This window comes from Haemaphysalis longicornis, unplaced genomic scaffold (genome assembly GCF_048455015.1).
Source record: "Haemaphysalis longicornis isolate Haplotype H1 unplaced genomic scaffold, Haemaphysalis longicornis Haplotype H1 scaffold_25, whole genome shotgun sequence".
Classification (NCBI taxonomy): domain Eukaryota; kingdom Metazoa; phylum Arthropoda; class Arachnida; order Ixodida; family Ixodidae; genus Haemaphysalis; species Haemaphysalis longicornis.
Genome location: NW_027526314.1, coordinates 1,797,099 through 1,824,977, shown reverse-complemented (window position 1 = coordinate 1,824,977; position 27,879 = coordinate 1,797,099). Strand labels below are relative to the sequence as shown.

The 27,879-nt window shown below is 45.2% G+C and overlaps 1 pseudogene; it reads left to right on the top strand.

Annotated features, from left to right (window-relative positions):
• LOC144172677 (nose resistant to fluoxetine protein 6-like) overlaps positions 1–27,879 on the top strand; it is a 250,733-nt pseudogene that overhangs the window by 126,382 nt on the left and 96,472 nt on the right.

Below are 27,879 nucleotides of genomic sequence, written 5' to 3'. Positions count from 1 at the left end.
CATCGGTCGGCCACCTGGTGGCGATAGAAAAAATGCTGAAATGTTGGGGAAGGTCCTACCTGTTTAAACAAAAGCCAAACTATTCGTTTTGCGGAATCATCAGTAGCTACTACTTACGATGGTGATGTCCATCCTTCTCTTTTCTACATCAGTCAAGCCTGCTGGCGTCACGATTGAAGTCAACAACTGCGTCACTGGCATACCGGACCCTTTCAGCAATACACAAAAGGCAATTCTGTGAGTATATTTTAGCCATGACTTATTTTGTCATACTGGCCGTTGTAAACTAACATAAAAAAATGTCATGGTGTCCGATACAGGAAGCGGTGCGTTCGACTTACTGAAAACGTGCTTTAAAACCGTTAGATTACCATATTTGCCTTTGGGCACCTTTAGGAACATTACCGCGCCCCAATCTAAGGCGCAAACGCTTCAGAAATGTGGGAGATGTTAAGACGCTGTCAAACGATAAGTTAGGGCGATACGGGCATCTCGGGTAATTTAGAACTTGCTCCGCGTCCGGCGCAGTTGAGAATCCACTGGGTATAGATGCCGAATCGCCACCAGTAGAAGCGCCATCTGAACTTTAGCGTTGCTACAGATGCCGTTACCGACGTGGGCTCACTGGGATGTTAAATTTATCCACTGTGAAATTATGCCTTCAGGCACCCATAGATTGACATAGGGGCCGAGTTTCCAACACAACAATGCCAGCTTCCCCGTATCCACCTCTTTGTAACGAACTATCTTGGGTAAAGATATTCAGTTATTTTAAATTATTTGACTATGAATGGAATAACTGAATAACTTCACTGCCTCAATAGGCCCATATATCCTTAAAAAAGGTGTGTGTGTGAGGCGGGGGGGAGGACTCAATTGGTTGGTAATTTTGCATATTTTGCTAGGTGGATAGGGGTTGCAATCAGGTAACTATATTTCACTTAAGGTCGCAAATTAAATTTGCAATTGTATTTCACACTGGATATCAGTTATCATTAAACCGTAGCTTGCTACGCCTGCTCTTTGCTTGAACGAGGAATTTCTCCCCATATAGTTCGAGGTCATGGCTCTATTTTGTCTAATCACGAGCAGTATGCTTGGTCAATAACTGCTCGTGGTCTAATTTATTCTGTAGCTCTCCGTTACGGCACCCCCTTTCATTGCGTGGGCAAATTAAATTGTAATTAGGAGTTGAATTTTCGTCACAATATACTACATATGACCCACATAACAGACAATGTGCTGTAACGTTTAATACGCTACCCACTTTGTTTAGTGGCTGTGCCATTACCACGTGAGGAACTATTGGAAGGTCAGCTGTACTAATAAAGGTGACGGTGTAATGTTGTCAGAAGCCTGTCAACATCTTTTAATCACGTACCGGAGTAAGTAAAAAAAGTGCAGCATAACATATTAGTGTGACTTTCCAGCCTAAACCTATAGCTCTGGTGCTAACCACAGTTCAATCGTGCTTCCTCGCAACAATAACCTGAAACCGTTCACACCTCAAATAGACTAAAAGCTCGTTAAGTCGATCTTGAGGGGTACCATAAAATTGATCGAATTAAGCGGAGTTGGAATTAGCGGGAGGGTGCTAGCATAGGCGTGCGCATAGTTCTCGATTAGGGGGGGCAAAGTCTTACCGCTGCGCCCCCCCCCCTCCCCCCCCCCTCCCCCCCCCCCCCCCTCGCTTTCCAGCAACTCCTCACCTCTTCCCACTGAAGGCCTAGCGGTCCGAACGCAGTGCAAAGAGGGATGGTTATCAAATTTTTATTTCAATGTGATGGAATTGCAACACATACAAAATATTTCTGAGCAGAAATTTTTACTTTAATGTGTTACATTGGCAAAATATGGGCCAATTTGGCGCCCCCCTTCAGATGATTAGGGGGGGCGGCCGCCTGACGACCATGAAGTTGCGCACGCCTGTGCGCAACTTCAGTTGCGCCCCCCTGTGCGCACGCCTATGGGTGCTAGAATGAATGGAAATCGCGTCACACTGCGGGGGCAGAGCACGAAGAAGCCACGTCTGGGCTCGTTATCGCGAATCTGGCGCTGCTACACGTTTGTGGCAGGTGATTTCGTAAATAATGTTTCGTAAATAATAATATGCGCCGGAGCCCTGGCGTCGGTGGAGCGGCGCCCTCTGTAGACGTGAAATAAGCTGTTTCAGTAGCGTATACCACGCGCCACGCCGGGGGTTTTTTAGGGGCGAAGCTCCTAAAGCCATGGGTCTGTCCATCCCTAGTGTCTCGTGGTACGCGACCGTCGCATGCTTTCGGAGATGTCGCAAAGTGGGCCGCGTTGCACACGCAAGAACCCGCTGCAACCGGCAGCGCAAACTCGGCACCGGCAGCGCAAACTCGGCACCGGGAGCGCGAGCTTGTCTGTGTTCGCCAACGGAGGCGCGAGCGCACGTGCACTGCGAGGGGGAGATCACGCAAGAGATCACGCCACGAACGCAGGCAGTCGTTCTCGGAGATCGAACGAGACGCAAGGACCTTTGCTCGTTTCCTCTCGTCTTGTTCGGGCACAAGTTCGCCCTAAATAAAAGTTCTTTCTTTACCGTTGTGTCCCATCCTACGTGACAAATTGTGGTGGAGGTGCGGGGTAGTCCTCGATGGCGCGGGGTCTTTCACCAGGTCTGGGCCTGGGAGCATTGACTCCGAAAATAAAAGTTGATTTGTACAATGTACGCACACAGTCTTACGTCTTTCTTAATGATGTAATGGGCGAACTTTCACGGGAGAGTTACGGTTACCGATGATCTCCCCCTCTCGAGCTTCGCCCCACTTATCATCATTCATTCCGTGGATATGGCGCGATTTTTTTTTTCTGTTTGGTTGTTTTGCATCTCTAGTAAACTTGGTTTGGTTTTGATTTGCAACAGATTGTAATCCCTCTGGGTCGACTTCTTCTGCCAGGAGGGATGGAAACCAGTAGATCCCAGTTCGAATTAAGCGTTCTGGATACCGAAGCGTTCGAATTATCGGAAGTTTTCGCAAATTGAAATATACATGGCTGTGTCGGGACCAGGGCGCGAGTTCGAATTAACCGAGTTTGAATTAACGAGCTTTTACTGTATCTCTTATTTCTTCAATTCAACGTATGACTAAAAGTAGATACAGTATTTAAAATAACAATAAACGGATGTTAATGTATTGCTGCAGCTGTCCGTGACACAGCGTACTCGGGAACTCTGTCGACGCACAACAGCAGAAATTCCTCGAAACCAATGCCAGCCACCACGCTCACCTTCAGAAATTCAGTATGTTTTTAGTTATCTCTGATTACACGCCCGCACATTTATGTCCCTTGCTACAGTGCATTTTTAGGCGTACTCAGCGCCGTCATCATCCTGGGCTCCATCGTGGACATCTACCTGGCTTCCAAGGGACGGGAAAAGGCGAGATATGGTATGTTGTTCATAGCACAGCAGTTTCCCCATGGCGTATATGCCATGGGGGAACTGCTGGGGAAACGTATATGCCATGGGAAGCGTTATGATAGGGTCAGTCGATTAGCCAGTAACCCTGTTATGCTGGCTACCATCTCCAAGCGTAGGATATGATCACATTCCTATAAATACTCCCAAGAGGGAAGGTACTTGGCGAAAAGCGGAAACGCCCATGTGGCTACAATTCGCCCCAAGTGGTCAAAATTGATCCAGAGCCCTCCACCACGGCGCGTGCTTCATTGCCCATGGGTAGCTTCGGCGCGTTAAATCACACAATCAATCAAGAATACCGCCTCCCAGTAGCCGAGTTGGCATACGGCATTGGACGCATAATCTGAATGTCGTGGGTTCGGGTCTCACCCGGAGAGCAAAGCTTTCCCACTTTATTTCCTTCATTTCAAAATTCCTAATAACACACAAAAATGACGACACCTGGCCCTCCTTGGCGTTCTTGACTGCTGGCTTTCCTTTCTGTGGCCATTTAACTAACTCCTCATTCCCAATTCTGATTCGCTACACGCATATCGAGGGCTTCGATTCTGTAAGTCATGAGAGAATACGAGGGTTATCCGCTATGCTCGGGTACAAGTTAAGAAAGGCAACGAAATTTTCCGTTGTGCCTCATTACCGCAGCCGTATGTTACTCCGGACGCACGGCGCAAGTAGTGAGTTACTAGGAATATTTTGAACGTAGCACGAGCCGTTTCCGTGATTTTTCGGACTTTATATGCTTATAAACTACGGAAGCGGCTACAAAAAAACTGTACACAGTAGCGTTAGAATTATTACCGCGATTATCTAAAAGACCTCACTGATGGTGCTTCCGCTTGGCATTGTAAAGCGGTTTGATATTAGTTTGTGATTGGCTAACTGAAGGTCCTTTCGTGCGTGTTTAAACACGGCTGCGCTGTTTGTTGCATGCTGAGGGCTCCACGCTTCAAATATAAGATGATATTTCCAGCAATAAGAAGTATCCGAGTTGATTCGTTTTGTCGCCATTCGTCGATTGACTTTTCTGATAATTAGACAGGATTCCACGGTCTCGCAAGAGTCAAATTATGGGAGTGTAAATTTCAATAGCGACTACAAAGTAACATATGTTATCTTACAGGCGTATTCACCCAGTGCCTCCTCGCATTTTCTGTGCCTGCCAACGTCACCTTACTACTGAGCGTGAACGACGATAAGACTTCGGAAGGGTACCGCCTCCGTTTCCTGAACGGCATTCGGTTCTTTAGCCTGGCGTGGATTGTCCTGGGACATTCTTATGGGACCATTACGGACACGCTGTGTGAGTTGTTTCGAACTCCTTCTTAACTTTATATGATTTTAATACTAGCTTTATACAAAAAAAAATTTATGGAAATGAGGGCATCTTCCTGGGTAAATTCCTGGAACGCATGTACATGGCCGTATTTATCTTGCACGGGATTAGGCTGATCAGCCTGCGTTCCGTTAAAGGCGTTCATTCGGTGTTGAAAAAATACTGAACGTAGTGCGTCGTGTGGGAAACACTGGAGGGAAACATGGATCGGAGGTCCCTATTGAGCAGGTGTATTGACTTTGCTTTCACTCAGGGGCGCAAACAGAAACCTTGCCATCAGAGAGTCGCTTGTATTGGCGTCAACGAGGAAAACACGGTGCTCTGACAGGTTGGGGGAAACAGAACACGCATATAGCCCCCCCCCCCCCTCCCCACCCCTAAAAAGGAAAAAATAATAAATAGTTTTAACAAGGTACAGTCAGAAGAAACTCCCGAGTGCATCAAATGGTTTTATGAAACGTGGGCTATACGCGAGAAACCGATTTCAAGATATTTTAACTACACTGGACTTACAAAGACCTGCTTTTCAGCTGAATAGCAACCTAACCAAGAATATATCAAGAAAGTGGACCTGGTAAAGCTAAATTGTAAAAAATGTAAACGACCTAGAAGTGAACAGTTGACCATAAAATTTTGAGTTGGCGTTGTAGGCGGTGTAGGGGATGTCTGTTAATCACGGGAAAGGTTCACTCTTTATTTCTTCCTGCCTATAGTTGAGCACAGTATTGTTTAGCCATCGGTTTATATGGGTGTGTGGTGACGGTGCACCCTCGGCCAACCCTAAAACGCCTCCTAAACTGGTACTGCCAAGACTGCAGTGCGAACCTCCCTCGGCTGTCTATGTCTTAAGACAGACAAAACAAAACTAGAATTTTGTCCTAGGAATTACCCCTTCCTCATCTCAACACATCATCGTGGAGCTGCCCGTGCTAGCTTCATAGCCCTTGGGCCAAAAAGTGCGTTGTGATGTCACGCCGTCCGAACTGTCGTGCCTGCTCAAAGCAGACCACGTTCTTCGAGTCGATGCGGCGCTCGTCATTGCCTTACTTTGTGCGTTTGAATGTCATGAGTGGTCCTGGCACGGTGGCTCATTGGCTAAGGCGTTGCGCGGCTGAGCCTTGAGGACATAGTTTCAATCCTTGCTGCGACGGCCATTTCTCTGATGGAGGAGAAGGACGCCCGTCTGTTGAGATTTCAGCGCACGTTAAAGATCTTCTGCTGGTATAAATTAATCTGCAGCCATACACTACGGTGTGCCTTACAGCCCAGGCGCAGCTTGCGCACGTAAAAGCCCGAAATTTAGTATTGTAACACATTGTAATTCACGTGCATTGGGGTGAAGCCAAACTACATTCTTGATAATGAACCCATCACGTGATCGAAATATAACAACCTACTATTACGTGACCGTTGCTGCGTAAAAGCAAATTTTGTACGAGCTGTGAAGGCAGAGAACAAAATCAGTCGACTTTTTTAATAACTAGAATATTCACGGGTGTTGCTGAACAGGGAAAATTACGGTGAGTAAACGCAAGTGGTCAAAACAATACAGTAAAAGCGCTGAAGATATAGCGGGAAACACGCAGCAAGTTTGAACTTAAAAACAGAAACTTTGCGGCTGCCGCTGATCATCAAATTCAACCAAATGATATCTGGGCTCACACACCTTTGAGCTGAGAATGATATTGAGACACACAAAGCTAATTTTAAGTAAAAAGGGAAGAGCGCATGGACACAATTATTTATTGAGTTCCAGCCTCTAAGTTCACTAAAACATTGGGCTGAATACAATTTCAGAAATCAATTATAAATTACTTGATTACTGAGAGATCAATGAGGCGAAGGGACTAAAAATACTCGCCAGTCGGGTAGTAGATTGGCAGAATCATTCCTGTTTTTAAAACTAAGAAGCAGTCAACGCATACTGTTGCGACGCAGTTGCACAGAAACAAGGAAAAGCAAGTCAAATTCTGATGAGGTGGACGTGACTAAGAAAACACGCTACTATTCTGAATGGAATGTCCTCGCCGCTTGACGTATGCTCTGCAAACGAGAATTTATTTCTCTCAACCAAAAAAAAAAAAAAAAACACCTGTGAACAAATATTCCCTGCATGAAAAATCGCCTCTCGGCCGTCAGGCAAATGCGCAAAGTGCCAAGAGGCTTGGGGGTAGTTTCCGTAGTGTGTACCAGCATAAATAACCAACTAGAAATTTGCTTGGCGCACTTGAGGTACGTAAAACACGTACACTGGAGCGCCAAGATAAATGTAAAATATAACCGTAGCACCGTATTCCCATCAAAGCCACGAAAGAAACATCATCTAACAAATTGAGTGCTGAACAAGAAAATAACAAAAAAAAAAACCCAACAAAGTGCGAAATTAAACCTACTTTGCACTCCACGCTCATTTATACAGGCTAAAGCATACGAATGATTGAAATATCTCCAGGGATAAAAACTGCCTTTGGCAGTTTCGGACTATTCGTGAAAAGATCACGGGGCTTTACGCGTGTACACCATATCCGCGCTTTAGGCCCACCACTAGGAATAATTTACACTAATGGTGACTGATAGCGTGCACCGAAGTCTGGTAATATGTAGAGATTTTTATGCAAAGATTTGAAGACCTACTAATGAACACCGGTTCATACCAATTATTTAGGGGTATATTAAGAAAGTTTCAACACTGTAATAGCGTATGGAGCTGGATGCCATCGGAAACGGGAAATAACATTCAAATAAGGTAGAATAGAATTAATTTATACTTTCTTTCGGTGATACCCAAAGTTCACTCTACCCAAGCCACCCGCCGCGGTGGCTCAGTGGCTAAGGCGTTGCGCTGCTGAGCACGAGGTCGCGGGTTCGATTCCCGGCCGCGGCGGCCGCTTTTCTGATGGAGGCGAAAAGCAAAAATGCCCATGTGTACGAGATTTCGGCGCACGTTAAAGATCCCCAGGTGGTCAAAATTAATCCGGAGCCCTCCACTACGGCGCGCCTCATCGCCTGCGTTGCGTCGGCGCGTTAAACCCCACCATCAAAAAAAAAAAAAAAATAAACTCTACCCAAGCCAAATGATGCTGAAAACATACGATACCAGGAAGACGCAAGTTCACCACCACGCAAAGCGCCATTTGGAATGACCACCAGAGATTAGAACTTTGACGAGAGTAAAAATTTCTACGCGGCTCCTTTTGCCAGCGATAGCAGAGCACGGTCGTTGAATTCACTGACTTCATGTACAAAGTGTGGGCTTCGCTACCGAAAAGCTGCGGAAATGTGCTTTTCTGAGAAATGTTGTCTAATCCTTCCGGCAGCCTCCAGGGCCAACAACATTAAATATTTCGATCGATGGGAAAACGTCATCGTGACGGCAGGTTACCTCAGCGTCGACACATTTTTCTTCCTCAGGTGAGTAGCATATTACGTGAGTAGCATTAGGTATTTAGGATAGCATATTTAGTGAGTGAGTAGGTATTTAGGTGAGTAGGTATTTAGGTAGGTATTAGCATCGTAAATATTTAGGTGAGTAGGTATTTAGGTAGGTATTAGCATAGATGAGCAAGTGTTAAGTGAGTAGCATATTTATATACCTTTCGCATCTTTTGAGCGATTCTCGAAAGAATATGTTCTTCTAGCTTCAATTTTAGTTTTCGTCAATTCCTGGTTCTTTTTGAGTGAATTTGCTCACCAAGACTAAACTTCCACCCTTGTTTCAGCTTTGGTACGTGTAACGTTACAGATGCCATATAGAATGTATTCTTGCTTGTGACTACCCCAATGACAGCGCACTAAGGACAATTTACCTGCCGGCGAAGCCTATTTAAGGCCGAGACAAAAAGCCAAAGTGGCACACAAGAATCTAACACGGGGGACGGATAGCTTCAGGGAACTAAGCGCGGCCAAAATTGTCCCTTCCAACAAAATATTTCCTTTCTTGCGGAAAAAAATGAAAATAAAAAAGTTGGCGGCCCCTCCAATCCACATTGCAGGTACAAGCACACAGTCCCCGCATACCCTCTGAAAAACACCCGCTAGCCAGCCAGCTTATCAACAACGTTTCAGGCTGATCAACCACCGCAATGAAATTATGAAAATTTAGCTAATGTCGAGCCTAACGCGATTAGACTCAGTAACTGTGGCCTAGCTTCTCTGATACATTGCGCAGTGTCATGGTTTATTGCTAAGCGTCCGTGCACGGAAATTATTTTTGCGCGAGCAGTAGATGGGCACTTCGTCAACAGTTTGCTCCATTGACCCGTGGATACAGTGACAGAATGAGAAAGAACGTTGGAGCGTGAGCCGAGAGGGATGATGCAAGTCGAGAGCCGGCGGCGGCATGGGCTGAGGTGGCGCTGCGTTCTCTGCCCGACGCGCCCGTCGCCCGGCTTCCAGACGCGTGTCGTCCACGCTTGTACGCGAAGTAAAATGGAGTGCGAAGCTAATGCGGCGCCGAGTAGTCCTGAGGTAGTGAGTGAATGAGCAAGAGGTATCTAGGACGCCCTCCCGGTGGCGTATTTCCACACGCTTCGCTGCACAGAGTACCCACGTGACATGTCTGTTCGCACGATCGAGAGCGGTAATTCAACGTGGTCTTTGGCTGCGCCTCAAAGCTAAAGCAACCAAACACATACCAAATCGCCATTATTTAGAAAAAAACACGCGTAGATATGTGTAGAAAAAAAAAGGCAATAAAAAAAACTAAGTGGTAGACCTGCTGGGGCTCGAACCCAAGACATCAGTGCTAGTACTCAGTGCTCAAAGCCGAGGCTACAGAGCCGGAGCGATGGTTTCGTTTTAGCAGGCGCTCAAAAGAATAGCGCGCGCAGTGACATCACACATGTCACGTGGGTGCTCTGTGCAGCGAAGGGTATGGAAACACGCCTCCGGGTGAGGGGTGTCCTCAGTCTAGGATACCCTGGTGCTTGCTGGCGAGATAGGCCCTCTCCACCAGCATACGTTGAACGGCCGAGCTGGTCAGAAGCTCCACACACTGCTGCGTTGTCTTGTTAGGGAGTGGGAGAGGAGGGAATGGGAATATACGGCGCGAAGTACGGATACTGGTGAACAACGAAAGGAGCAACAGGCAGCCAATGCCTCTGCTAAAAAGAGCACACGTGATCGGTGAGACGGTGAGAACACAAAGCATAGATGGCATGGTGTGCGAGGGGGGCGTGTCAGAAACACCGTGTTGCGGGCTTGCAAAGCCGGAACAGGGCGTGCGCATCGGGCCGAGCTTCAAGTTTTACTGAACCTATGCTGGTCCTTAACATTCGTGGAATTTTCACCGTTGATTGCTGTGAATGGGTGTTCTCGACCTTTGTGGTTAAAGTGACCTACTGGTGGGTGCTATAGTAGCGTGATATCATTATTAGGCATGCAGCGTTTATTGTTTTATTGTTCGTTCGTTCGTTAGCCAGTTAGTTTGTTAGTTTGTTGGTACATTCGTTCATTCATTAGTCAGTTAGTTAGTTAGTTAGTTAGTTGTTCATTCATTCGTTCGTTCGTTTGCTCGTTTGTTTGTTTGTTTGCAATTACCAACCATCAGCACTTGATCCTCTTCAATGGGGTATACAGGCAGTACGCATGCACATGAGGGGAAGAGGGGATGTATAGACAAGACAACTTGAGTGGACTATGCGGCTGGTACACATTTTTTAACTTGCTGAATTTTTTACAGTGGTTTCTTGCTGTGTTACACGGTAACCAAATATAAAGAAAACGGATGGGCTGTATTCGGAGTCGCAGTTCTCCGCCGGTACATCAGGTAAGGAAAATTCACAGCAATTTCTTGCTTCAAACTTTGAGGTAGGATTCGTTAAATGTATCACGAGAGGTATTTAATCGCGTGCTATATTATATGGCTGCTAGAACGCAAACGAAAGAGGGACGAGGGGGTTGAAATCAGCCGCTGTATATTCTCACTCAGATACTTTTGTATGGCTCTTGACTGGGCTCTGGCTCTCACGTGGGTTCGTTAGTTTTTCTCGTTTTTGTTATGGACATGGTTTGAGATTTTAGTTCTTTATGTTTGTAAAAAAAGGACCTAAACGTTATATTCCGACGCTCTTGGGCGTGTTGATTGTTTCTTCCGACCTCAGGGCCTTTCCGATAATTTGTTGTTTGGTGTCAATCCTAAACTAATCCTCCCGCTCGGCGGTATGCTATCAATACATTTCATGAATGATTGCTGCACGCCTAGAAACAAATTCCTCGTAAAATTTCTTGACGTCACTTTTAATAGCAAGCGTTTTCGTGTAGTTTTACGTCCCCCTCATTACGTAGAAACTCGACCTCGCGAGAGCGATCTATGCGCCCAGTTCGTGCAGCAAACCTTTCGCTGTTGTTGGAGCAAGAATGCGTGCCTCGTGTAGAGCAGTTTGGTGCAACTTTATTCAGCTCATGACGTGTTGCGAGCTATACAAGGAACTTCTTAGACATCAAAACGTGTGTGACGCTCGTGTCGTCGCCGAGGTGTGTGGGCTCGTTACTCACGAGTTGGAAGCGCGTGAATGCACCCTGTGACTCCGTGATGATCGGAGGAAACCTCTTTCAGGGGAACGATACCACTGTTCTTCGTCATCATGTGCATATACATGCTGCCTACAATAACGTCTGGACCGGACGCAAAGTCCTTTTTTGACAAGTTTTACTACGAGGTTGACAACCATTGGTGGGACCTGCTCCTTCAAGTGCGGAACTTTCGCAAGGAAATACCCTTCGTGAGTGCGAATTCTGTTTATCGACTCGGATGGTCCTTGTTGGAGGAAACGCGCCTTAGTTTCCGGGCAACATCGTTGATTGAATAGCATACAACCTGCAAATACCATGTTTTGGTTGCTCATTTCAATGTAGTAAAAACGTTTGCTGTTAACTGCAAAAAAGAGAAATAGAAGCATGGAGAAACGTTATATGTAATAGGCTGTAGCCTATTACAGCATTGGCAATGAGAAGGGATGTGTTGAATAGCTACGCATTAACTCACGACCTGTATTCTTTAATGTGCACGAGAATCTCTCAGGAACCACCGTTTTTGCACTCCGACTTTATCACGAGGCACCCCCTTGTGTTGGTAATTCAACCATCGACCTCATATGTAGCCACTATTGCCTTAATTTTTAAATCACTGCAGTCGGTAATGTGATACGGGTTCTCGAATACACGGAATCTCAGCTGAAGGAGTATACAAGGGAATACTGCGGGTAGACAACACGCTAGATGGGAGGGGGAAGGGGGGAGGACGGAAAGAACGAGAGGAAGGAAGCAGGTTGGAAGGGAGAGAAGAAAAGAAACAGAGGAAGATAGAAAAATCAAAGGAAGGAAGGAAGGAAGGAAGGAAGGAGGGAGAAATGAGGGACGCAGATTGCCGTGGCGCAGCAGGGGGGTAGGGGGAGGGGGGGTGTTTCGGTGTCAGTACACCCCACCCCACACCCCGAAATTTTCCTAGCGCTGTACCCTCCCCCCCCCCCCTTCGCTTTATTACGGCCCTTTTTTCGTCTATGCTATTCACACACCGCATCGATATATACGAAGAAGAGTGTTGCTTTGTTGAGAAATATGGTTGGACGGGGTCCCGTCCCCGTATGCACCCGTACGGGGTATGCACCCGTATTTTTATGCAGATATTACAGTAAACGAAATGAAACGAAACCCTTAGGCATTTCTAAAGCAGGCAAATGAATATTTTATGTCGGCGAAGGTCCCCTTCCCTTTTATTTTTTTACCGGTGGCGTATAACACCCTCGAAAATTATTTCTCGCTACGCCCTTGGCAGAGAGGGTAGGAGGATGGATGGAAAAAAAAGGAAGGAAGGAGGGGGAGGGTCAGAGGAAAAGAGGGATAGAGGAACGAAGGAAAGAAAGAAGAGAAGAGAAGGGAAGAAGGGAAGAACAAATGAGGGAGGGAGGGAGGGAGGGAAGCAAGAAAGAAACAAAGAAAGGAAAAAAAGGAAATATGGAGGTAAGAGAAGAAAGAACGAAGAAAGGAGAGCGGGAGGAAAGGAAGGAGAGAGGGAAGGGAAGGGAACAAGAAAAAGAAAGGAAAGAAGGGAGGAAAAAAGCTACAGCAATTCTTAGATAATCTATTAATGCGTAAGTGTTCGTACATCGCTTCTCCGTTTCACCAGCCTTGCATTTCTCTGGCGGCGTTGAAGGAACGCGCCAACCCAGACAGCTTCATTTTCTTTGTTTTTGCTTGTTTTCAGATAATCGCAGGAGAACATGGGTTAGACAGACTTTGTGATTGCGTTAGTTCATTTCCAGTTTATATAATGTTAATTTGTCTTTTGTATTTAGTTAACCACTTGAGGGGACAGACAGATTGCATACATCTTTGTAATTTGGTTAGTGAATTTACAGTTCTTTTTATCTTTAAATTTTTGTGCTTTAGTCAGTCGCGGAGAACGCTGGAGTAGGTAGACGTTTGCAATTTCGTGGCTTTATTGTAGTACATAATATATATATATATATATATATATATATATATATATATATATATATATATATATATATATATATATATATATATATATATATATATATATATATATATATATATATATATCTATATATATATATATATATATGAGGAAGACCTGTCTCAGGTCGAGACGTTGGAAATAAAGTCTCCGAAGAGCGTACTTCTACTTTGTGCGTATTCCTGCACAACTAAGGACTCCACTTCACGACTATATATATATATATATATATATATATATATATATATATATATATATATATATATATATATATATATATATATATATGTATGTAGCGAATCAGAATAGGAAATGAGGGGCTCGTTGAAAGTAAGACAGAAATAAGGGTTGGCAGTCCAGAAAACCTCGGAAAGCAAAGGGGAGGATGGGGTAGGTAATTGAAACAGATGAAGAATTTGGAAAGAAAGAGAAAAAATGCCCGCGAGGTGGGATCGAAGGCGGTATGGGCCAGTCATAATACTGAGCTATGGCCTGATGACGGGACATTTAAGATTCGCGCTTACAATATATATATATATATATATATATATATATATATATATATATATATATATATATATATATATATATATATATATATATATATATATATATATATATATATATATATATATATATATATATATATATATATATATATATATATATATATATATATATATATATATATATATATATATATATATATATATATATATATATATATTGCTGTGCGAATATTTGAAGCTTCGAATACTTCAGGACTATTTACATGCTTGTTATTTTGATTCGATTGTCAGCGCAGTTATACGACCCGAAGACTTCTAAGTTTTCCAATGTTCGATATTTACGGATAGAGCCGTAAAAGTTGGTTGGGCAGCACATCGCAAGCTTCACGGCACAACTCATATTCCCTAGGTAGGCTTTTGTACACGACGCCAGAGCTGCGCAAAAAGCCTAACCCACGCAAGCGTTCTATGAAACAATTGTATTCTAACCCTGGCGTATGTTAGCCGAGGTGGGATGTTACTTGCGTTAATTTACCAGCCGAAAAGAAGTTTCCTGCCAAAGTAGGGTCATGAATAGGGAATCAAGTGTTACTACTTGTTGGCAATGCTCGCAGTAAGGTACTGGTCATACCAGCCACCAGCATGCCGAGCCTCATTTCAATGACTGGAGAAACCGGCCAATGATATACTTCCCCTATTCACACCTTGTTAAAGGAAGCCACATTTTTTAATGGCAATGTATGTCAAATTTTTATTTCATTCCTTTGCTACCATGTTGTAATCTTTAGTTCTGATTGTCTGTATCATTTTCTCATCAGACATTAGTTCATGAACACTTAGATGTGTTAAGTCCTGAGTGCTTATACTTTGATTTTTGTAGCTATGCTTTAGAAGCTCTATACAGAGTAAAGGAAATATATTGGCATTCGAAAATATTCGATGAGATTATCCGTCAGTTTTTTTTACTATTTGTACTCGAATCACCGTCCCAAATGTTACATTCACGCACCGTTAGTTTTTTATAGATTTTTTTTAGTTTCCTGCGATGGACGTTTCTTGGCGCATTTGGCTATCGCTAGCCATCTGACAGCTAGATTAAGCTATCAAAAAGTTGAATGACTTTTTGTTTTCTTTGGTGGCATTTTGTTGTTTTTTCTTCAATTTTTTTCTTAGAATTACGGACATTTACTGTAACAAATAAATGTCTTACCTTCGCCAATGACACATCCTTGTGCAGATACAATGCGCTGCGCTGTTCACATTGGGGCACTCGGCAAAGAATGTTTACGCATTAAAATTCAAAGATAATCACCATTGTAAATTGGTATACGCTTCATGCTTTTGAACCCGGGGAACTTTTAGATCATTTGTTTGTAGGTTTATTTCGCTAAGCTATGGATTTGTAATTTGTTGTATGACATTTCCAAATGGCATTATTGCACGTGGAAACGCTACGTGTTGCGTTATTGTGTATCTGGCCGTTCTCGATTCAAGGCTAGTTTCCTAATCATGTCGCCGTTGCAACAAAAGATGGCACCAGCTCTACTCACCGTTCTGCATGTCGCGGGTTCGTGTAATCATGTTTCTCCCCACCGTATACGTGCTGTTCCTGAAACGCTATCGGCCCACACGCCCTTTCAACAGAACACGAAAGATCTGCGAAGCCGAGAATTGGCAATATCAACACCATACAGCGTAGCGGGTTTATAGAGCAGCATAACCTACGCCATACAGAACTTAGTAACTCGTTCGGTTGGGCAAGTTGATAAGATAGACTAAGCAGCTACAGCGCGAAATAGAACAAAGACAATAAAGACGACGGGTCCGATCGCAGCCGCGGCGCCTCTTCTTCTGATGGAGGCGAAAAACCAAACCGCCCATGAGGAGAGATTTGTGCGGCCGTCAAACATCCTAGGTGGTATAAATTATTCCGTATCCGTAATTATTCCGTAGGGCGCGTAAAATACCTTAATTTGAATTAGACAAGACAACGGGACAAGCGTATTACGATACAGCTATCTGCAAGTTGCTTTCATTCTTCTATATTAGGCGGCGCTAAATTTTATGCTTTTTGTGCATTTGAACAATTCTTACGTTTTTTAACTATACGAAATAAACCGTAGTATTGCAGGAAAAAAATACGGTTATTCGTTTTTTTATATTACAAAGCAAAGGAGAGAACATAGAACATGAGTACAAGTGATATGTGTCAAGAATGTGAAGTTGGGCTTGTAGGCAGCTCATTTTACATATAAAAAAGCCCAAATAATGCCTGAGGTACAGGAGGGGAGTATAGAACCCAAACAGGTATGAAGTGTTACACCCCCTGAGGAGTTGGACGGCACTTCACTGCCCGTAATGGCGTGGGGGTCCCACTCGTCCCTCCGTTTCTCGAAGGAGTAGCTTATTCCTGAGTTACTGAAAAGCAGATGATGACGATGGTGACTTATGGCGTCCGGACGTACAGACAAATTTTCGCTTGGACATATTTCCGCCTGCATTATATTCTGGGTGAAATGCTGAGGTGACCAGTCTAAGATGATCGAAATGGAAATCAGCTGTCTCCACAGCAGCAGCTTGCCCGTATACGGCTTCGTATACCGAAGGTTGCTTCTGCGGAGGTGCTGTCGGGCTCAATATGATTTGCAGCTGTACTGGATACTCAGTATAAAGTATCGTCAACGCGGCCAAACCAGCCTATTAAAGGGGCGGCGAGATTCGCGTGTTAGGAGGGTATTTAATTACTGTGCTCGTGATTTTGAGGCGTGGATGCCAACCATAATGAAAGTCATTCTGAGCTTGGAGCGACCACCTCAGTGGTTTTTGAGAGAACTTTGTATTTCGCGAGGAATCGTTCTGTGAGCAGGGGTGAGTGCGACACGATGCTGCCTTTAACGTGGATTGTCGCTGCGCGAGGGGAGGGGGGGAAGGGGGGTCACGGTACGATGCGCTTTTATGGAATGCGTGCGTGTGTGCGTTGCTTATCCTGACGAATTGTTTTCGTTGCCCGCAGTCAATGTTGCCACACGTTTGGTATTTATCTGCGGACTTCCAGCTTTTCGTCGTGGCCTTGGCCCTCGTACTCTTGTTGAAAAAGTGAGTAAAACTTATTCATCTAAACATCTTAGCTATCGTTCTCTCTCTCCTTTAATCTCGTCGCGTAGAAAACGCGTTGAAATTGGAAGTAGTTTCGAAGGTGCACGGGCGTAAAGGGGTTTTTGCTAATTAAAAATTAATTAACTTCACCTTTACGCCCTATCATTGTTATCGGTAAATAACATTCAGGACCACAAAATTAATTGCAGTTGCCCGGAAAACAAATTAAAAATTACCATAGGCTTTTCTTCCTGCAGAATAGTGCTCATAAAGCAGAATTCAGGATGCGGAACTGTGAGTGATTAAGAAAGCATAATGCAAGCCTTTCTACGAATTCAAGGGCAGCGAACAGCTGTCATATTGATTCTCGATAGCAAAAAATGCTGATATGCTCCAGACCCATTGCACACACAGTACATACACATCCACAGCCCACGCCGAAGGTCTATGCCCGCCCGCCACGGTGGCTCAGTGGCTAAGGCGTTGCGCTACTGAGCACGGGGTCGCGGGTTCGATTCCCGGCCGTGGCGGCCGCTATTCTGCTGGAGACGAAAAGCAAAAAAACGCCCGTCTATACGAGATTTCGGCGCACGTGAAAGATCCCCAGGTGGCCACAATTATTCTATAGCCCTCCACTACGGCGCGCCTCATCGCCTGTGTGGCGTCGGCGCGTTAAACCTTTTAAAACAAAGCTTTGTGCCCGATGAGAACACAAATCAGTGGCCGACATCGAAGGGCACCTGCCCCTGCTACGGCACCCTAAGTGCGTTCAGTGAGCAAACTTACGACTTTCCCACCAAACAGGCTGCAACCGCCTCGAGCCCTCCTCACCCCAAACTCACGTGACAGCAAACTTTGGATGGCCTTTCTTCCGGAACTCTGACCCGTGTAGCGGTTCCTATGCGGGCGGCTGCTCTTTTGGCGGTGGGCGTGTGAAGTAGTGAACACCTCCCCTCTCTCGTCTTTACCACGTTTCGACTTGAACTCGCTTTTTACCAATTTTAGCCGTAAAAAGGCCCGGTGCTTGATCTTAACTTTTGAGTTATAGTTTGGGAGCAGGGATAAGTAAGACAACGAGTAGGAAGAGAGCCAAGCAAGAGGGTGTAAACACCTCCCATATATAGCTTCTTTTCACTTCCACCCTTTTGCCAGCATAGTTTGCAAATCGATCGATCACGTCATAGCAAAGGAGTTACAGATTATTACAGAGAAATAAAAAAAAGGCATTTCACTTAGAGTATATGGAAGTCTCTAAACACGTGCCAACATCATCGTGACGGATCTAGTCGCAAGGTTGAAGATACACGCTTTACTGCAGGATTTTAAGGAAGTTTAAACCAGGACTTTCAGCTGCGTTATGTGTTGTATTTTCGTATACACGAAGACGTATGACGTATGGCAGTGGAATTTCCTCATAGCGTGGCACGCACAGCGACGCTTTAGAGCACTGATGGAACATATATATGCCAGTCTTTCCGCTTGTGGTATGCTGGCCTGCCGAGTGCGCCTCTTCGCCGGTGACCACGTTATTTTATCTTTCCGCCACAGCGTCGGCCGTGGCGCTGATCATCGTCGAAAGAACCGCGGCGGCTGCCAGCTGCGGAAGCTGCTTCGATGCGCTCTGAGGTACCGCGTAGACGAACGGCAGCAGTTGGTAACATCGTAATTTTTAAAATTATGCGATGGTTCCTGAGCGTCGCAGAAGAATCGGCATTTTCAAAGTAGACACAGCGATGCATTTCTTATCCGCTTAGCGCGACATTGAAAACGTCCCGAACGTGGCGGTTCTTTTAACGTTTTTATCTTTTAATATTTTTCCAAGGGCTATGCGTGTGATGTTAGGCGCGTGATGCTTTTATGTTTATGAGAGCATTCACGAACTGTTTTTTGATGATATTTCACAGACAGCGCGATTGTCAGAAAATGAACAGGGAGCACCACAGCCTCTCTCTTATTCGCGGTATGCAAAAAAAAAATGTTAGATGCTGCGACGTATCGCACACATCTTACAGCACGTTTTACAAGTGCGACTCGATATTCACCTTCTTCATTTGTCCGCATTTTTTTTTGCAGGATATCATCCTCCGCTACTGTACCATTTGTAGCAAACAAACGTTTATATTACTATTGATTGATTGTAGGGTTTAACGCGCCGACGCAACGCAGGCGATGAGGCGCGCCGTTATGGAGGGCTCCGGATTAATTTTGACCACCTGGGGATCTTCAACGTGCGCCGAAATCTCGTAAACACGGGTGTTTTTGCTTTTCGCCTCCATCAGAAAAGCGGCCGCCGCGGCCGGGAATCGAACCCGCGACCTCGGGCTTGGCAGCAGTTTATACTATTACTACTACTACTACTACTACTACTACTACTACTACTACTACTACTACTACTACTACTACTACCGCACTACTACTACTACTACTACTACTACTACTACTACCACTACTACTATAAATTCCGCTAACGACCCCTCTTATTCTTTCTTTGACTACCCGAGCTTATTACGCAAGGAATTTGTTAGAATTAAATTGCTGCAAAACATTAAGGGGTAAAAATGAGGAAACATTCAAACAGATCCCCGTGGTTGCTAAAGAAATTTAAATACAGAATTGCCTCTTAAAATGCATTCTGGAGAGTTTCGAACGGATTGTTTATCGTGTGGTGCATGGTATTTACACCGGCCGCACTTATGATTATGTAGACAACTGTCAAATGAAATTTTCCGTGTAGCCATTCTGATGTCCCAATAAACGTTCTTCCTTCATTTGTTCAGGCATAAAACTTTTCCCAAGACGGTTCACCAATTGGATCTTACAATCAGAAACCTTTGAAGGAAAGAGGAGGAGGAGTAGAAAAAGTGGGACGGGGAGGAAAAACGTTATTCAACAAAAGAGCTGGTTAGTGGGCGGGGTCGTAAGGAGGCTTTTGCGACATCTTCAGTATGTTCATCAGAGAGCTGTTGACATCACCAGCCCGGTTTGCAAGCAGCTTTGTAGCTTTGTTATGCATACCTAACGTGTTTCATGACTGGGGCGTGGGTTCCTGCTGTCGGAACACTGCGAGGCCGGCAAAAACGGCGTCACAAAAAACCCCGCAACTTTTCCTGGGAACTGGATATGCGGGGATTCTAAAAATTAGCCCACAAATGTGCGTACTACTTTGCACAGCCGAACAGCTAGCGAATGCGGCTAGCTAAATCCGCCTTCGTGCAGGACACATGAACTGACACACCCCGCCAGTAGATGTTTGCTTCCAACCGCACCGTGCATTTGTTGTTGTTTTTTCGTTTATTTATTAGCCTTACGGCTTAGTAGACCTTAAGCGCGGGTTCGATCTATATCCAGGAAACTAGGTTGGCCTCCCGGATATAGTCCAGCAAGGAACGGTAGGCATTTAGCGCACGTAATTAACAAACTTAAATAGAAGAGTATGTTTTTCAACCTAATATTTTTGTTCCTAACCCGCCGCGGCGGCTCAATGACTAAGGCGTTATGCAGCTGAGCCAAAGGACGCGGGTTCTATTCCTGGCCACGGCGGCCGCTTTTCTGATGGAGGCGACAAGAGAAAACGCCCGTGTGTAAGAGATTTCGGGGCACGTTAAAGATCCCCAGTTGGTCAAGATTAATCCTGAGCCCTCCCCTACGGCGCGCCTCATCGCCTATGTAGTATCAGCGCGTTGAACCCCACAATCAATCAATCAATCAATCAATCAATCAATCAATCAATCAATCAATCAATCAATCAATCAATCAATCAATCAATCAATCAATCAATCAATCAATCAATTTGTTCGTAGTCGGTATCATCGATCACAGTAATAGGCTCAAATATAAAACTGCAGATCGCACGCTTAGATGGGAGTCGACGAAAAGCGAAGAAGTAGCGAGTGTTTCGGCAAATTAGAGACGTATTTATTAACGAACACGTGGTCAATCGCACAACAAGGTTTGCCGAAGGCACTGCATGCCTCAAATTCAATATTTTTTACGGACCCGGAGCAACCTCGCACCTTGCACGACAGCTGCTTTGGGGTTAATACGCAAGTTTCCGCAATTGGTTACGGGAAGCAGATGAAGGCCAACTCCAACGTATCGCGGTTGAAAGTCTCCTCAACCTTAATCTCAAAATTTGCAAATCAATTTCCATACAAGCAGGAAATTCTGTTTGTCTTTTTTGGGGACTTGTCAAGTGTGTTTGTCAACATGGTAACTGTGTATGTGAGTAAACAAACTTTGTAGAAATTTGGTACTTGCCCGACTTTAAGAAGAAACTACGCATACTCCAGCGACCGTCAACGCTATCATGGCGATAGTTTCGTGGGCCTTCTCGGTGGGCGGCTCCGTCCGAACCCTGGTTTTTGTGTTTCATGTCTTCAGTTTACGTGAAAAAGTCAACCTCGAACTGCACAAGCGTCTCGTCGTCACTTGAAACAAAACACAGGCCCTGGTTTTCCACACAGCTATGTCATAAAGTTCGTGCCATCTGGTAACGATTTTTCAAATGCTATTGTTAACACATAATTTTCGAATTTCTGAATCTACGTTGGTCAATATGCCTATTTTTCAATTTCGCTTGAAGATAGCTTCGAATACGTTAGCGTAATAAATGCCAGTAGTCAGACAGTTTCATGTTAAAGCTTAAACCCAATGGAATTTTAAACCAAATTCGAGCTGTATAGCCGTTTTCCCCAGCGCCGTGTGGCCGCTGAATGACTGCTGAAGCGGTGGCGTCATCACACCTGTCTTAAACCACGATTACTAATTCCTGACTGCATTCCATGAGATAATTTTTTTAGAGATTGCCGAGACATCTTTTCGGTCACTCGTAGAAGTATAGTTTCCATACGTGTGAGATAGGACGCCAGTTAAAGCCGCTTTCATGGGCGATGATCGCCGCTACTCCGAAGGCGCTCTGAAGGGGGAGCCGGGGCAGCCGTCACAGGGGCCTTAGCTTTTATAGTAGTGTCCACAACTCATATTCAAGAAAAATTTGCGAACGACCTCTAGTATTGAATCCTGGCCCCGCGAAATAAATACGTACCTTTAATTCAAAGCTCCGTTATATGCAAGATTTTCGAGTAAGCCACGTTTCTGCACACTTACTCTCAAAGAGTTACTCTCTACAGTTACTCTCAAAGAGACATTCTGGCTAAAATAAAGCAAAGCTGTAGCATAAACTTTTCCATCAATCATTGTTAACAACTCAACCCAGGCGTCTCAACGGCCCACGCCATTTCTTGAACTTGCCTTTAACATTACAGCTATTCGGTTACAAGGACCATATAGTTCCACTCCAGCGATGCCGTTACAAAAAAAAAAAACGTATACAACTCTGGGGGCCCAAATAATACGGGGTTAGCCTGAACTCTATACAGCGGCATGTCTACAACCTGGTTTTTCGTGCCTTCGTGAAGAAGATTTTATGTGATGTCGAAAGCGGCAAGGGCGGAGGACAAAACGATGGGGTTAATACATCCAAACTGACACAAGTACCCTTGGCAGCAGAATACGACGTCTCCTTCATCGAAAATAGACAAAATGCAATAAAGCCAGTAGGATCATAGACGTAAAGCGAACCGCTCTCAAGTGAGGTATCATGCGTTTAGTTCTATATTTATAGCCCACAAAAGTGTCGCTTGCTTTGGAGGCACCAAAAATTACATTTTTTGCTACGAACCTTTTCGGGCTAAAGTGAGTGTTTGGCTAGTTTAGCTGAACTACTTTGTTGTTGCATTTGTGTTGTGTACAGTAAATATGCTGGCGCTTTATTTCAGGCCAGCCCCGGAGTATCGCCTTCAACAGCCGAAAAATAAACTCGATGGCTCGGAAGTCGCAGTTACCAACTCGGACGCCGGAAGAGTTGACAGTATTTTCCGCCATTACGACAGGACAGAAAATGTCCCACTTGCAGCTATACAGGGTGTTGCGACGATAATTGGAACACTTTAAAAAAATTTCCTGAGCGATCCGCCGCTCTGTTCGCGCTCAAACTTCACACAAAGGTCGCATTTTGTGGTCTATTTTGTTTGACACCGGAAACAACAACGGTACTTACATGTTTATTCTGAAAATAAATAAAAACGATTTTCGCCTATGGGAAAATGGCCGCTGATTTAGACGTGCGAGCCAGCGCAAGTTGATGTTGGAACGACGGAACCACCTGCAGAGTGAAACGCATGTTTGGGATTCACGTACGGAGCCAAATGGTGCAGCAGACGATCAGAAAATGCACCTAGAAATGAGCTAACAGACGATCAGAAAACCCGGTTTTCGGGCTCGCACGTCCAAATCGCCTCCATTTTCCCATAGGCGAAAATCGTTTTTATTTATTTTCATAATAAACAGGCAAGTACCGTTGTTGTTCCCGGTGTCAAACAAAATAGACCACAAAATGCGACCTTTGTGTGAAGTTTGAGCGTGAACAGAGCGGCGGATCGCTCAGGAAAAAATTTTAAAGTGTTCGAATTATCGTCGCAACACACTGTACATAATAGATGGCGGAGCGCTTTCCCTCAGAGTACAACCTAAGGCTATAGTGATTCCAAATGTCATCACATGATCACGCGCTGCCCAGGCATTAATGGCGATTTCACAAAACAAGTATGTGTGTGGGGGATGGGGAGGGGGGAGGGGGCATCTTCGTACATCCTCGGTCGTTGTGAGCTGTATAACAGTACACATTAAACGCCACTGGGATAACGCCATCAAAGCAGACTCTCTGCCTGTGCCTAACGGAGCTCAGAGAAAAGTTGCATGAAGGCCAACTATGAGTAAAGAGAATCACAGTTTGCAACCGTATGCTCCGTTCATTAACCTTGCAGTTGTTTCCTGCGCTGACCGCATCCACTCGCGCCTTTTACATCTGCTATCGTCATCGATCACGTGCTGCATACTGTGGGTGCTTCCTTTCCTCACTGCAGCCGGCGCCGCTGGCTCATCGGCGCGTTCGTCCTGCTCTCCCTGGTGGGGTGCTCTGTGTCCGCTTACCAGGTGGCCGGAACCCACATGACTCCCTTCATGGTGGCCATGACCGAGACCGTCTCGTGAGTGCATCCTATCTCTACCATGTACACATCGCGCAGTAATGAGGAAAGACGCATCGGTGCTGTTAGGGATCAGACAAAACTGCATATTATAAGTTCTCTGTAGGCAGAGAGAATATAGGAAGTAAGCAAAGGGCGGTCAAACATACTTTTGAATGGTAGTAACTATACTGTTATAGCGGGAACCGAGAAGTTGTGCTAAAGCGGTCCGCACCGCTTCGCACTGTGAACGTTCTGCTCCCTCGGCAACACACCGAAGTAGAAGAGAATTGCTGTGGTTGAACACGGTTAAACCAAGTTTGTCGAGCGACAGCTCGGTTCAAACGAAGGGGCTGTCAGACAGCCGCTTTTGTAGCACCGCATCGGCAATTGCAACATAGGCAACATTTCATTTCATTTTATTCAGACAAACGACGACTCGGGTGGAGAGGCAAAAGGCAGATTAACTCTGCCTGACGGCGGCCATCTCCACCTTACATGCGACATTGCACAGCAATGGTGTGAAACAAAACAGAAGATACAGAACATGAGAACTTGCTATACGAAGTCAATGCAGGAAAGACAAAAATAAACAGTTTTCAAAAGTAATATAGCAGTAATCACAACAGGGCGGACAACCCAAAAAATAGCAAACTCCTCATAGTAACGCTACACAATTCAAGACAGAAAGTAATTTTTAACTTTTTTCCTTTAGTGCCAGCCATGACATCGTTTGTTAAAGTAATTGCAGTGTAGCTGGGGGCTTGTTCAGATAGGTGGGAATTATGTGCGCTAATTTTTGTGCACCATAGTTTGTTCATATTATTGGTCTTAGTCCTAAAACAACTCGGTCGAAGATCTTAATGCAAATTCACTGGTAAATAAGGTTTGAAAATATTGGATTCTTTGATATTTCACTGCGAATGTAAAGACTAAGCTTAAGGTCAAACAACTGATGCACTGTAAGAAAACCATACTGCGGAAATTACGGGCAGAGTGGTGCGCACTATAAGTTAGTGCAGCGAAGAGCTCTTAAGGGGCCGGGGCTGTTGGCGTCTCCTGTCGTCGTCGTCGTAATCGTCGTCGTAATCGTCGTCTCATGTAGTCACGGTACTAAAACACCGGCACACTCGTTTACACCTCGCGCTGGAGAGCTTTGTGCTTCAAAGACAAGACACTTTTACAGCAAAGCTCTATACCTCTACCCCCCCCCCCCCCCCCCCAACTGTTTCATCTCCGTTGGCCAAGGCGCCAAGAACACACTTATACACTGCATTCTCCGCCCCTCCCCAGGTTTCACGTTAGTGGAGACGGCCCGGGATTTTTTTTTTTTTTAGTACTAGACGTCTGTTTAAATTTGTTGCCGTCGTGCTTCCCCGTACTTTTACAGTAATCAAGATGAGAAAGCACTATCGCGTAGTACAGTTGGTGCATGAGCCAGATTGGGACCAGATATCTAATTATATAGCGCAAGGCAACAGACCATCACACAATGGCGTGGACCTTACTAATATGAAGAGATCAACTACGATTTAATGAAAAAGAATTCCTAGAAATTTAAAAGCGGACACAAGACCGATAGAAGAATTCCCAAATTCTACCGAAGGGTCATATTCACCAAACTTTTTTCTAGGTTTAAACATGTTTTGTTTTTGTTTTGTTTTCTGACGTTTAATTCAGTTTTATTTAAAGTCACCCACTTTGATAATTTACTGAGCCAGATGCTAACAGAATTTTAGAAACCATGCAAAAACGGACCACAAAAAAACATACTGGTATCATCGGCATAAACGGGATAACGGGAGTGAACGGGAGTGAACAGTGTAAAATATATAACATTGGGCCTAATATGGAACCTTGAGGGACACCCCATGAAATATTTTTTTTTGTCGACGATCGGTAGCCATTGAGACTCGTAAGCTCTGAGCGTTCGGATAAGTAACTACGGATCAAATTCAAGGCGACACCTCGGATCTCATAGAAGGGAAGGTTATCAAACAGTATGCCATGCCTAATGGAGTCAAATGCCTTCCTTAAATCTAGGCAAAGTCCAACGGTATATCCTTTATTTTCAAAATTATTGAGTATTCTATCTTTAATATTTAACAATGCCATTTCGGGAAAAAAACGATTTGGACTAAAACCAAATTATTGGTCCCCCATCGCGCCAGTCGAATCGAGAAACATGGTTATAACCATTCCTTTATCAAGTATTGTAGTACCTTTGAGATAATAGTCAGGCTTTAAATTGGTCTAGTGTTGCTTATATGGCCCATTGGACCACCTCTATTCGGGCAATTTTTATTGCATTCGGAAAGGCAGCAGTAGTAAGAGCGTAATTACAGATATGAAGCACAGGAACCACAAAATATTTGCTACAGCTTTATAATAGGCGGAGCCTTAGTGTCGTCGTGTCCGGCTGAAGGGTTATTAGATAAGGATTGCAACAACGAATATATTTCGACTTCCGTGCATGGTGCGAGAAAAAAAGTGCTATTGGAAACAGATTATTTGGTGGGATCAATATCAACGTTTGAGTCATGTACTGCTTCGGATACACATGACGCAAGAAAATGTTCATGAAATTTTTCAGCAAGAAACGCTGAACACGCAGACAGAAACACACAGACGCTACTCGGCGCCGTCGGCGCAAACGCGCAGTGAAGCCGAAGCTATGCATTCTAGACGAAGGGAAAAAAAAAAAAGAAAATCCTGCATGTACGTAAATTGTACGCATTCGAAAACACAGTCTGGTCACAGGCCCCTCGTTCTAAACAGAGGTAAGGGAAGAAGGCCCGCAGATGAGGCCGTGGGCCCAGTCCCTTTTTCTTCACTGCAGAACGCGCTATCGCACAGATGTTTCTTCCTATAAAGGTCTTGCTATTCCAAGTGAAGCATGATACTGCGTCACATGCGTACAGCATGCAGTGCTTCAAACACTCAGCTGCGACGAGCGCTAGTGAAATCGGATGGCGACAGCTTTTTCATGGGGATGCAATAGCCTTCGGGAGTACTCCGTCTCTCTGCAGTCTGGCTGGCAGTGGCGCCGTTCGAACGGCGACATCTCCACCCTGCGCTTATGGGAGGCGACCGCCGGGATCAGGACGCCGCAGAATTTTGCCTCCGCGCAACGGGGGAGTGTATTCGGTAGTGAACTTCCCACGAAAGGGCACGGGTTTCGGTATACGTGCTCGAAACCATGCGCGGCCGGTTTTCGCTGACGCCCGCGCAGCCCCTATTGCTCCCGCTAGGCGCCATTGTGACATCACACTTATCTGGCCGACCAGCTGCGCGATATACTACCGGCGGACTACATCGCTGTCGGCCCGGCCGCTGGCTAACCGCGATTCGCGCCTGTTTTCTCGGGCGCGCAAACACCCGGGGAGATGCTATCGGCCGCATTCATGACCCGCGACCAGTTTTCTCCGCGGAAACAGATGAGTGTACGTGCAGCCCCGTAAGGAAGGAAAAAAACCCGGCCGGAGCAGCGCCCGCTCAGGGCGCCCTTGGGGCTTGCCCGGTGACCGTTCGTTTAGTGAGCGATTGCGCTGGTTAATTTTGGGCGCGCACGTTTCCGCACGAAGGACAAAGTTAACGAGCAGGAATTCCAGCGGTATAGGGCTGTCGCACCAGCCCATTTATAGAATGGCCGGGCCAATGCCCTGCACCCTTGTTTGTGAGCCTTTGCGGTCGTGTATACAAACACACGTACACGCGCCCGCACACGCACAGCAAAAGTAACAAGGGCGAGTGACTGAGTCACAAACTGGCAAAAGGTCTTTCAAATCCCACATCACACTGTCAATGGTGTGTCCAGGGTCCTAAAAAATGTTTCATAAAGATTTTATTTCCTGTCCTCCCGAACATCACAAGCTGGACACAAAGGGGATTTCACCTCTCCGATTTTGGAGAGACAGTTCTTGGCAAAGCCAGTATGGAGGCGCAGGCGATGTGACTGCAGTCTCGGTGGGCCGGTCGATGGCGTAAGGGAA